We start from the raw sequence: 12,040 nt of genomic DNA on the forward strand, positions 1-12,040 counted from the left end.
TTCTCTGGCATCTCCGCCACCAGGCCCCTCTAGGCACTCTGTGCTACAGCCGCTTTGTGCTTGTACTCACTCCTAAAAGCACACTTTCTGTGACCTGTTTCCAACTTATGCTGGGACTCCAGCGCCACTCCCTGAAGGAACAAGAGGAGGAACATAGGAGTGCAGAAGGTGAAACCAAAGCATCTGCAGGATCTGGTGTTCTGTGAGGACGATACACCAGGTGTGGCTTATCCATTGTCCTTGTGTGACCAAGTGGGCACTTCTGGATAAAGGTGTGTCATGTACCAACACCCTGTCAAGCACATTAGTGTGCAGGGCCTGCATCCAATCCTGAGACCTTTAACTCAAGGCAGGAGCCTGGCTGTGATGCAAGAGATGCTATGATTCCCAGGAACCAGCATCATGACCAGGCCAGGCTTCCCATTGCCTCTCTGATCTCACCTCCTATCACTCCCCTTACCCCCAATTCCTTTTCACTTTATTTGCCTTCATGCTAATCCTTAAATATGCCAAGTTTATTCCTGCCTCAGGGCCTTTGCACTTTCCATGTATGCTGCCTAGAATGCTCTTCCCCAGATTTTTTTTTTTTTTTTTTTTTTTTTTTTTGTGGTATGCGGGCCTCCCTCTGCTGCGGCCTCTCCCGTTGCGGAGCACAGGCTCCGGACGCGCAGGCCCAGCGGCCATGGCCCACGGGCCCAGCCGCTCCGCGGCATGTGAGATCCTCCCAGACCGGGGCGCGAACCCGGTTCCCCTGCATCGGCAGGCGGACGCGCAACCACTGTGCCACCAGGGAAGCCCTTCCCCAGATTTTTTAATGATTTGCCTCTTCACATCATTTAGGTATTACATAAAATATTGATTTTACTGATTAAATACCTCCAACCCTTGTTTCACATTTTTCCGTAGCACTTACCACAATGCAAATTTATTTTATTCGTTGCTCGTTTACTGTCTGTGTTCCCCACTGGAAAGGCAAGGACCCTGACTTGTTTGTCACTATATCCCCAAAAGCCTGTAATGACACCTAGGACAGATCAGGTGTGTAATAAGTGTTTGTGGTAAACATGAGTGAGAGAATGAATGAATGGTCAGGATGAATTTCAGGACCCTCAGCAGTTTGGGCTCAGACTGAGACTGCCACTGTCCTCTGCCAGTCTGGGCAGGATTGGCTGGTGCTGAGCCCAGGTCTCTGGCAGGCTCAAGGGTGAGGAACTGGGGGAGGCCCGGTGAACTCTCACATTTACCCTTGGCCCTCTGATGATCCTTCTGCCAGGTAAAATCCTGCCTGTCCTCAAGGCCCTGCTCCATTTCCACCTCCCCAAGGAACCTTGCCTAGTCCTCCATCCCACCCTGAGCCCACTTCCTAAGTGTTGTCACTCCCCACTGCAGCTCCCTCTTTTTACGGCACCCATGTGATTGCTCTTTAAATTACTCCTCATAGTTTACGCCTGTCTCTCCCATGAGATTGAAAGCACATCAAGGACAGGGACTATCACAAAGCCTCTTTGTGTTCAGTAACTATGCCTAGACCGAATGAACAAGGTTAGGTTTGTCTGGACACAGGCATGATCACTGAATGTTCTCAGCCCCTGTAAGCCAGGGCATCCCCTGGCAGTAAGCAGGGGGTGTAGCTTCTCTAGAGCACAATTAAGGGCACATTTGGAAAGCCATACAGACTTTGACTAAAGACAGAATTGTTTGGTGACAGACGCTCACTCATATACTACATGGTCGTTTCCCCTTCTTTTTATTCACCCATGATTTACTGAAATCCCACCCAGTGATTCTGAGATGGCCTCCAGGAGCTAGGGGAAGACGTAAACGGGAAGATTCAAGTTCAGAATCAGATCTGTGCCTACCGTTGGGGCAGGCCAGGAGGGGTGACCCCACGATCCCTCCCTCCCTTTGCCTTCAGTCTGTTGTAAATTGCCTTCACCCCGTGATGCTTCAGCTGGGGGTCCGGACTTTAGCTGGCTTAAACAGATTGCTGTGCTTGCAAATAGCAAGGCACTTCAGAGCCTGCAAAATCACTTTATCCCTTTTCTTAAATGAAGATCCAACTCTACCATGTCTGTTCTGGTTTGGCTTCTTGGTCATAACCTTGGAGTGACTCAGCGGGCATCACCCAGACTCCCTGGGGCCACCAGAGTGAGCTGGCCAGGTGGGCAGCCTCAGCTGAGACTGTCTCCCAACCAGTCTGAGGTCTGCGGATTAGGCTTCATGGTTGGAGAGCTCCAGACAGGGAGCGGCAGGGTAGGTCCCTTGGGAAGACGGGAGCGTGTCGGGAGTCAAGGAGCACCGTTCACCAGCTACGGTGGGCCGCCCAAGCATCCAGGTGGCTGTTTTATGTAATTATTACTTTTTATGTACAGATAGTTTTATTTTTGTTTATTTGACCTACCATGGTCTTCGTATTCCCTATTTGCAAAAATATTCACAGTGGCCATACTATAGCATGTTTGACATATGGATAGCACTGTACTCATCATCTTTTATGTACAAAGCTGTTATTTTTCTGTTGAATTATTTCCTTGCAACCCATTCCCAGGAGTGGAATTACTGCGGGAAATGGGATGAACGTTTAAATAGCTCTAGAGCCGTATTGCCCAATTCCTTCCCTAAAAGGCAGTGCTAATTTATGGGGCCACTGACAGTGTGTTTAAGCAGCTTTTTCCACAGCCACGGGAGCATGAGATGTTACCATTTCCGTAATGTGTGCTAATTTAAGAGGTGTGGAGTGGCACATTGCTACTCCAGTGTGCGTTTCCCTGACTGCATTGAGGATGAGCCTGTTGTAGGTACTGGTCCACTCTTACAATGGCCTTCCTGCTGCGTCACCGGCCCTGTGTGTCTGTCTCTCTCCACCTCCCTGCCTCTCACTGAGTGTCGGCCTCATTCTCTAAGCCTGTCTGTCTCGGTCTTTCAGCCTCTGAATCCTGTCTTTCTCTGGTTTCTAACTGGGCAGACATGTGGCTGATTTGTGATGGTCCTAGACGAGCCCTGACAAGCAGCTGGCTGGACCCGGACACTGGCCCCTGGCCTCTAAGGCCTCCCTCCCCAGTGAACTCAGACAAAGCCCTTCCTTGCAGTGGGGGCTCATCTGGGCTGACCTCCCGAGAAATGGCTGGTAATGACCGGGCTGTCGCTCAGTGATCTCCTCCAATGATGTGTTCCAGGCTCTCCAGCCTCAGGACAACTCGCCAAACAGACCTGCACATCCTGGCAGTTGGGAATGTGTGGTCTGACAGAGCCAGTGAGTGGGGCCCCCAGAGTCCAGACGTGTGGACAGCAGAGGGGCCCACAGTGGCGACAGCAGCTTGACCTGCCTTCCTGCTCCAGTGAGCCCCTTGCCTGAAGTGGCAGAAAGAGCTCACCTCTCAGGCAGAAAACCCACTTGGCCCCAAGTGGATAGGGAGCCCCCAGCACTCCATAGTGTGGCAGGGACGGGGGGCTGGCACAGTGCTCCACTTCCAACGGCCTTGAAGGTTCATGGGCACTTGGGAAGATTTCAGAAAGGCACCTGACCTCAAGGGAAGCTGTGCAGGTGCCCTTGATGAGCCCCCGTGATTGGTGGGTTGCTGAGTCCAGGCTCCGGACCTGCCTGCTGCCACTTGTCACGGAGGCAGACAGGCCTTGAGAGTTTGGGCTCCTGCAGTCACCTCTCAGACTCCGTGGATGGTCCCAGCACATTAGAATACAAGAGATTGTTAAAAGCCAGACAGGAACTCAAACATCAAGTTTTCTACCCTTTCATCTAATATTCTTAACACTCAGCTGTTTCTTTTTTTTTAATTAATTTATTTATTTTTGGCTGTGTTGGGTCTTTGTTGCTGTGCACGGGCTTTCTCTAGTCGCAACGAGCGGGGGCTGCTCTTCGTTGTAGCGCGAAGGCTTCTCATTGCGGTGGCTTCTCTTGTGGAGCACGGGCTCTAGGCACGCGGGCTTCAGTAGTTGCAGCACGTGGGCTCAGTAGTTGTGGCTCGTGGGCTCTAGAGCGCAGGCTCAGTAGTGGCACACGGGCTTATTTGCTCCGTGGCATGTGGGGTCTTCCCGGACCAGGGCTTGAACCTGTGTCCCCTGCATTGGCAGGCGGATTCTTAACCACTGCTCCACCAGGGAAGTCCCAAAATATTCTTCATAAACACTTTTAATTTCTGAATAAGAGTTTTGAGTGGACACACCATAAATACCTACTATTATCCAAATGTTGGGCATTTATGTTTTTCATTTTTCAAGAATGTAAAAACACACTGAAAAAAAAAACGCTGAGGTAAACATCTTTTAAATGTAAATCTTTGTCCGCAATTTGAATTTTCCCTTAGATTAAATTCATACTCATAGGGGTATAAACATGTTTTTAGTCTTTCTGTTTTGCTTTCCGGAAAGTTTGAACCAATAACATGTGCCTAAAACAAACAAACAAACAAACAAAAACACATGCTTATCTCACTACACACAGCTACATGAAGAAATATCATTTTTTTTTAAATTTACTTATTTGAAAGGCAGTGAGTCTGCTGCTTCCTTTTAACAGATAAACTGAGACTCAGTGAGGAAAAGAGACCTGCCTGGGGTCACCGCAGGAGTGTGTTATCTCATTCCATCCTCACAGCCTGCGATAGCGGGGAGCTAAAGCACACAGATAGGGTAACCCGCCCAGTCTCCCGCTCGGCGCGTGAGACGTGGAGCCTGAGTTCAGTCCTGCACAGTTGGAACCTATAGGGCCCTTCACCTCTGGCCTGTACTTCACCTCTGGCCTGTACTTCACCTCTGGTCTGTACTTCACCTCTGGTCTGTACTTCACCTCTGGCCTGTACTTCACCTCTGGTCTTTGGCTGTTCTTCGTTCCCAGATACCATGCTGAAAGGTGGTTTGGGGCCAAGACCTGAAAGGACTTGGAGTTTGGATTTACCCTGTAGACAGAGGGGCACCATTAATGGGTTCTTACGCCTCAAGACTGTGTTTTACAGAGATGTTTCTGGTAGACTGGCTGGGGGAGGCTGGCGACAGGGAGGTTGGTTGGGGAGGTGCGGCACACAGATAATGTGAACAACACAGAGGCCTGCACAGACCCGTTCGCACGTGGGCTTGTGGGTTATGGGCCGTGGGCAGTCGGGAACATTAGGGGTCTGGGGAGGCCTCCTCCTGTGCCCTTTTCACTGGGCAAGGGCCATTTTTATCTGCTACACGTCAGGCAGAACCTGTGCCAAAGGCCAAAGACTCCACCTCAAATCTAGCAAATAAGAGAGAGGATGGTATGGATTACGTTATATTTAAAACAATCCCACACAATGCCTGTAATTTTTTACTCTGACTCCGTAATTATAACTCAAGACCAGTCGGATCATAGTTATCCCCACACCGACCCGCTGTCGAGACACATTGAATTAAAGGCTTTGCTGCTTCTCCAGATTCTATTTTAGATGCCAAGCACTGGCAGGTAACTGGCCTTTCACAAGGCTCGTCTTGGTGGAGCCCCTCACGGGGCAGCCTGCACGAAGGCCAGGTCAACACTGGGCTCTTGAAAAGACCACCGATATTTGTGATGCTTTGCCCAACCTGAGCCTCAGGCCTGAGCCAGGGTCCTGGAGAGCTGAGGGAGCGCCATCCTTGGAGCAGGCCAGCCTCCTTTGGTCAGGCCCATCTCAGAGCCTCTGCACTCTAGAAGATTCCTGAATGCTGCTCTCCCCTAGACCCTGACCAGGGTCCCAGGGTCAGATAGGCCAAGCCCTGGCTATTGGGCACAGTTGACACAGATAAGCTGGCATTGCCATTGCCCAAAGGGGCCTAATTTAGAAAAGACGAGAAAAAGGAAACCAAAGGAGCACAAGCCAGCCAGGCTTACACGGGCAGCCCCTGTGACTAACCAGGCCTAGGCTATTTAAGGCCCCCTCCCCATCTTGGGATCCACCAAAGAACACCACCTCTCAGCCCCACAAAGACGCCCCTGACAGAGCAAGAGTGGGGTTGGGTCCCTCCTCACAGACCTGGAGCCCCACTGCCCCTTCCTCCACGTGGCCCCCGACACCCAGTCCTGCCTCCAGGGAACCCTGTGGGGGAGATAGGCTAGCTCCTGTTTATCCATAAACTGCAGGCAGGCCTGGGCTCTGTCGGAGGTCCTTCACATGTACCATCCCATTTACTCACATCTCGTAATCATCGCTTTAGACATGAGGAAATGGAGCGCGGAGAGGTAAAGTGTGGGGCTCCAGGCCACCCAGTCCATATGTGAAGGAGTGGGAGCTGGAACCCACTTGTCAGACTCCTCCAGATCACACGGTTCGTCCATAGGCAGCTTGCCTGAAACCACCAGGCCTGCTCCCAGCTGCTGCTTGGTGGTTTCACACCCCTGGCAACTTGCTAAGCCCTTGGGCCCAAGAAAGCCCAATCCCAGTACCTGTCTTAACACAGCTTTCTGCAGCACATGGACCCTTGCCTCAGCCAGCTCCTTGCACAGACCCTTGCTCTCGTGTCCCACAGGAAGAACAGACAGTTCCTTCCTCAGGCCTTTGATGCGTCTTGTACTTCTATCTTGACATTTAAGACATTATCGTCACCATTCACATGACTCTCCTACTAGACTTCTCGGGGGCAGGGCCTGTGTCCTGTCTCTTTGTTACTAGTTTGACACCTGGCACATAGTGGCTGCTTGCTGTTTGTTTTTTGGTTTTTTGGTTTTTTTTAAATTTATTTCTTTTTGGCTGTGTTGGGTCTTCGTTGCTGCACGCCGGCTTTCTCTAGTTGCAGCGAGTGGGGGCTACTCTTCGTCACGGTGCGCGGGCTTCTCATTGCGGTGGCTTCTCTTGTTGCGGAGCATGGGCTCTAGGCGCGCGGGCTTCAGTAGTTGTGGCGCGTAGGCTTCAGTAGTTGTGGCTCGTGGGCTCTAGAGCGCAGGCTCAGTAGTTGTGGCGCACAGGCTTAGTTGCTCCGCAGCATGTGGGATCTTCCCGGACCAGGAATCGAACCTGTGTCCCCTGCACTGGCAGGCAGATTCTTAACCACTGTGCCACCAGGGAAATCCCTGCTTGCTGTTTGTTGCAAGAAAAAAGGAGAGTCTGCAAAACCATTCATCCTTTAAAACTATGCCTAGGATAGATCCTGGGAAGGCGTTCCTGATTCACGCAAGCTGAGTTAACCCCGTCTGCTCCTATACAATCAGTAGGAGGAGTTTACTTGGGTACACCTTTGGGGGCAGGGACAGAACCCGATTCTTCCCTGTGACCCTGTCTCTCAGCACAGAGCAGGCATCTAGCAGGGTCAGTGAATGTAGGACTGAATTGCTCTTTGCTTCAGAGTCCCAGATAAAGGGCACCATGACCTGAACCAGCCAGCTGCCCAAGTCACCAGGCTGAAACCACCGAGGGCTGGCATGCCAGGGATGTTTGCTGAGGAAGGGAACACCGAAATAAAACCTAACTTTAAAAAAGAAACACACCCAATAGGTGTTCTATTTCTATGAAAATCAGCTCTGTTTTTAGGTAACTGCCATCCTGCCTCACCTCCCCAAGGTGGGCCCTGCCTTCCCACAGGGCCCCTCTACACCCCACCCGGTAATCATGGCCTTACCTGCCCCCATCCCCTCCCCTGTTTGCTCTCTGGGGTTTCCCTCGATTGCAGGGTGAGAGCTTCCAGACGCCCCAGAGGCCTGTCTCATGCCGGCCCCAGACTCCCTCCCTCCCTCCCTGACCTGCCGTTGTCAGGGCCCAGGTCTTGTGGGGTGGGGGAGAGGCAGGGCAGGGAGTCAGCCCCTTAACTGAGCCAGAGCAGGGCAGCTTCACAGCTAGGGGCACAGGAGCCAGGCCCTGCTCCTCCCAGGTCTCTGTCAAGCCAGCAGGGCCCCACTCCCTAGTTCAGACAAAACTCGAGGTCTGCATGGCACAGTGGAGAGAACCGGGCTTTGGTGTCAGGCTTGCGGTGCTGGGCCTGGGCCTGGCTCCTCCTCCTCGGCTGCCAGCATCTAGGCAGGCCGCCTACCTCCCACCCTCTCCCAGCTTCAGACCCCTCCCTGGCCAAACAGAGCCGGACCTGCTGCACGGGTCTGCTGAGGGCCACGCCACGATGAATTTCTCGCAGGGTGAGAAACTTGGATTGGAGAGCAGCAACTCCATGCTTCCTGTGTGCTCATCAAGAATCAAGCTCTGGGGACTTCCCTGGTGGCGCAGCGGTTAAGAATCCACCTGTCAATGCAGCAGACACGGGTTTGAGCCCTGGTTCGGGAAGATCCCACATGCCGCGGAGCAGCTAAGCCCAAGAGCCACAACTACTGAAGCCCACGTGCCTAGAGCCCGTGCTCCGCAACAAGAGAAGCCACCGACCGCAATGAGAAGCCCACGCACCGCAACTAGAGAAAGCCCACGCAGCCACGAAGACCCAACACAGCCAAAAATTAATTAATTATTTTTAAAAAAGAATCAAGCTCCAGGCACCCCAGTCCTGTCCTGTGAGCCTCCTTCTGGCTCATCCTCACCTCCTCCATCAGCTCCTTTGTCCCAGAGTCCCCCTGGAGCCTTAGGGAGCACCCCACTCTCTGGCAAGGTTCCTGCTTCTCACGGAGAGCCAACAGGGTGAGGGACCCTCAATACCTTGGCAGCTCCCCCCAGCCTCCAGCCAGATTCTAGGAAGAGACCAGGGCAAGCCTGAGGCGGGGGTTGGGCTGAGGCCCACCGTCCTGGGAAACTTGTGAGCCTCCCTCACAGCTCAGCACTCAGGCAGGCATCCAACTACCCACAGCTGCGGTTTCCAGAGAGCCGGGCCTCCCACCGCAGGGACAGTAAGCTGAGAAGCACTGGAGCTATAAATGTGAAGTGGTGAACCATGGGACACTGCCGCAGCCCCACAGCGGGCAGGAGCCTGCCCCCCCCGCACCGCCTCCCTGCCTCCTGGCAAGCTTCAGGCCCCACCAGGCCTCTGAGACAGCCCAGGCCTGTCCACCGGCTCCACTCTGGGCTCTGAGCAGGGCTGATGCCCCACTCCCACCCCCGGGAGGTCCCAGGCACAGTGTAAGGCCCGGCTGGGGGCGGGGCAGGCAGGACACCACACAGCACTTTGTACACCAGTGGTCAGGGCCTCTGGTCTTACCTCACAAGCATCTTCTTATTTTATGTTGACTTATGCAAAAGGAGGGGGGCCCGTAATCATTTTGAAGCTTGCTGCTTCTAAAGGTCTCACTCCTCCCCGTGGGTGGTACCGAGTCACAGCTTCAGATCCATCTGGAGGCTACCTTGGGCACAGTCAGAGTGACCCTGGGGTGGACCTGGGGCTCATGTGGTCCTGATGGGCATCCTCACAGGCCCTGCCAAAAAGGAGACCCCGGGAGCGTCAGTGTTGCCTGATAACATAAGAGCAGCCCCTTCACCAAGTGCCCGCCCTGTGCCCAGCCCAGAGCTCTCAGACCATATAGAAGGGTCATTGTTTCACAGGCAAGAGACCACACCCACGGAGGAAGTCCGGAGCTCGGCTGTGCCTCACGTCTCACCACCACTCCCACACTTCAGACCTGGGCGGGAGTGCAGTGCAAGGTGGGGAGCAGGGGCCCATCTGGAAGGGTCTGGGGAAACAGAGAACAGGAAGGAAGCCCCCTCTTTCTCTCCTCTCAGAGGCTGTCAAGGACAGGCCTCTTCTCCAACACCCCTACTCTGCTGGACAATCTGTCCCCTAGCACAGGCCCCTCCTGTTAGGCTAGGGAGCTGGCCAGGAAAGGTAAAGTCACCCTCAGTGTGTCTGTCACCTGCCCCACATGAGAGCTCAGAGGTGAGCCCTTGGGTCTCTGGGAAGGCCCCACACAGTGGGATTGTCTTGAGTGATATCACTTCAATATCCCTTAGCTGGCGCCCCTCAGGGAGGTGGACAGAGATGGATACCTAGGGAGTTCCATCAGCCACAGTGGAGGCCCTGCCAGGAGGAAGCACTCTGGGCTGGGTGTTGGGCAGGAGAGACAGCGAGGGCTTCTAGACATGACCCCAGGCCCAAGGGTCACTGGCCAAGGAAGCAGCTGGCAGCCTGTCCTCACCCCTTGTGAGTCAGGTATTTTGGCTTCCCAAGTCCACAAATGGGGAAGAACAGGCTGGGCAAATGTTTACTGCAGAAAACATTTAGTATTTCTCATTTGTAAGAAACTTGAAAACTTTACAGGAGGACGTAAAAGTTTAATATATGGAAGAATAACATTTTGTTGTGTAGCATGGATCAATATTACAAAGATGTCATTTCTCATCTAACCTAATCTATAAACCTGTTCTGATTCATTTAGTCATCTAATATGTATTGAGCCATTACTGTGTACCAGGTGTGTTCTAGGCACAGGGAATACAGGATTGAATGAAACAGGCAAAAATCCCTGCCTTCATGGGGCTTACAGTCTTAAAGATAGCAGAGAGATAGACAAACAAAATAAAGAACTAAAGAAGTAAATTATATAGTACGCTAGATGAAAAATGCAATAGAGAAAAATCAAAGACATTATAGAGGGTGTGGGGTGGGTGGGGAGTTATAATTTAAAACAGACTGAGTAGTAGTAACATTTGAGCAGAGATTTAAAGGAGGTGATGGGGCAGGAGTGTACTTGGTGTGCTCTAGGAGCAGCAAAGAGGCCTGTGTAGTTAGATCAGAGTGAGTCAGTGGTTCTTAGACATTTGGGGGTGCCTGGAGACATTTTTCATCGTCACAACGGGAGGTGGGAAGTGCGGGGTTGCTGCTGGTCTCCGGTGAATAGATGCCGGGATGCTGCTGAACATCCTGCAGTGCACAGACAGCTTTCCTGCAACAAAGATTTATTTGGTCTGAAATGCCAGTTGTGCTGAGGTTAGGAAACCCTGGACAGTGAGGCAGAGTAGCAGAGAGATAGTCAGAGAGGTAACTGCCAACCAGGTTTTTTTTGGAACTAGAGAAGCTGATTCAGAAATTCTTATGGAAAAATATGTGATAATAGCTGGGGGCAGGAGGTGGGGAGGACTAAAAAGAAGAATAAACAGAGTTTTACCATATTTTAGCATATGCTATAAATACACTTACGACAAATGACTAATTTCCTTAATATATAAAGAGTTCTTATAGGTGAATAAGAAAAGGCCTTTTTAAAAAACTCTTAAAAATAGGAAAAAAGGAGTTTTCCCCCCAAAAAAGGATACACAAATGGATTATAAATATGTGAAAAAAATTATAAATGTTGGGCTTCCCTGGTGGCGCAGTGGTTGCGCGTCCGCCTGCCGATGCAGGGGAACCGGGTTCGCGCCCAGCTCTGGGAGGATCCCACGTGCCGCGGAGCTGCTGGGCCCGTGAGCCATGGCCGCTGAGCCTGCGCGTCCGGAGCCTGTGCTCCGCAACGGGAGAAGATCCCACATGCCGCGGAGCTGCTGGGCCCGTGAGCCATGGCCGCTGAGCCTGCGCGTCCGGAGCCTGTGCTCCGCAACGGGAGAGGCCGCAGCAGAGGGAGGCCCGCATACCACAAAAAAAAAAAAAAAAAAATTATAAATGTTACTTGCAATTTAAAGAAATGAGAATGAAAATCATGAGATAGCATTTTGCAACTATCAGAGTAGCAATGATTGAGAAATTTGATTATATACAGAGTTATTCAGGGTATGTGAGAATATGGCCTCATGCACAGTTCTTTTTTTTTTTTTTTTTTTTTTTGGCTGCATTGGGTCTTCGTTGCTGCGCGCGGCCTTTCTCTAGTTGCAACGAATGGGGGCTACTCTTCATTGCAGTGCGCGGGCTTCTCATTGCAGTGGCTTCTCTTGTTGTGGAGCACAGGCTCTAGGCTCACGGGCTTCAGTAGTTGTGGCTCACGGGCTCTGGAGTGCAGGCTCAGTAGTTGCAGTGCACGGGCTTAGTTGCTCCGTGGCATGTGGGATCTTCCCACACCAGGGCTCGAACCCATGTCCCCTGCATTGGCAGGCGGATTCTTAACCACTGCACCGCCAGGGAAGTCCTCATGCACAGTTCTTGAGAATATATATTGGCATAGCCTTTTTGGAAAGCAAGTTGGCAATATCTGTCCCAGATTTTTGGGGGGGGGGTGGGGGGGGCTGAGGCGCCACAC

At 52.2% G+C, this 12,040-nt stretch overlaps 1 protein-coding gene and 1 long non-coding RNA gene across 8 annotated transcripts in view; one reads left to right on the forward strand and one right to left on the reverse strand.

Moving 5' to 3' along the window:
• The window catches only part of XAF1 (XIAP associated factor 1), a 69,970-nt gene that overhangs the window by 2,198 nt on the left and 55,732 nt on the right, over nt 1–12,040 (forward strand). The window lies entirely within an intron of this gene.
• Nucleotides 4,319–8,766, reverse strand: LOC114484965 (uncharacterized). Of its 5 annotated transcripts, XR_008616614.1 has the most exons (5): nt 8,468–8,718; nt 8,026–8,177; nt 6,148–7,028; nt 4,751–4,913; nt 4,333–4,406 (listed from the first exon to the last, which is right to left on the reverse strand). It is a non-coding gene; the product is annotated as an uncharacterized lncRNA (long non-coding RNA). The 5 variants fall into 5 exon arrangements; XR_003678382.2 differs by having other exon boundaries at nt 4,319–4,406; nt 4,769–7,028; nt 8,468–8,719; XR_008616612.1 differs by having other exon boundaries at nt 4,319–4,406; nt 4,733–7,028; nt 8,468–8,719.

The sequence above is a fragment of the Physeter macrocephalus genome, unplaced genomic scaffold (assembly GCF_002837175.3).
Source record: "Physeter macrocephalus isolate SW-GA unplaced genomic scaffold, ASM283717v5 random_226, whole genome shotgun sequence".
Taxonomy (NCBI): Eukaryota; Metazoa; Chordata; class Mammalia; order Artiodactyla; family Physeteridae; genus Physeter; species Physeter macrocephalus.